Source organism: Mastomys coucha, unplaced genomic scaffold, assembly GCF_008632895.1.
Source record: "Mastomys coucha isolate ucsf_1 unplaced genomic scaffold, UCSF_Mcou_1 pScaffold7, whole genome shotgun sequence".
Taxonomy (NCBI): Eukaryota; Metazoa; Chordata; class Mammalia; order Rodentia; family Muridae; genus Mastomys; species Mastomys coucha.
In genome coordinates this window covers 52,004,889-52,005,365 of record NW_022196913.1, presented here as the reverse complement: position 1 = coordinate 52,005,365, position 477 = coordinate 52,004,889, and the positions used below count along the sequence as shown (strand labels likewise).

Genomic DNA, 477 nt, shown 5'->3' with positions numbered 1-477 from the left:
GTATATACATTTATATCCACCCACACACCGATATCTGCTGTATATACATTTATATCCACCCATACACCCCCGAGCTCTGACTCTTGAGTCTTTGCTGCACACTTCTTCTGCCTACTTTGCTCCTCCTTAATGCTATGTGGCTGTGGTACACAAGAACTGGATTAGAATTCCAGTTCTTTCTGGATCAGTCCCTTGAGGTAAGTCACTTATAGTCCCTGGACTTCAGTTACCATATCTAAGAAAACACCTGACTTTGTGAGGCTTGTGGGGAGGATTAGCTAATACACAGGCCAAGGAAGGCCAGGAGGAACGCCTGGGGCCAGCAGGTGTCCCCTGTTTACTGAATGGTCAGTTTATTTCCTTGGTTTCTAGGGAGCCTTCTGGGAAGATTACACATTCTCTTAGGCAAGAGGTCATTTATTCTCAGGTGAACAGGCACTGAAGATCCAGAGGCAGATTTCAGGGCAGCCATGGGGG

The 477-nt window shown here is 46.8% G+C and overlaps 1 protein-coding gene across 3 annotated transcripts in view; it reads right to left on the bottom strand.

Moving 5' to 3' along the window:
• Rnf144b (ring finger protein 144B) overlaps nucleotides 1–477 on the bottom strand; it is a 54,636-nt gene that overhangs the window by 25,325 nt on the left and 28,834 nt on the right. The gene's annotated exons all lie outside the window — the stretch shown is intronic.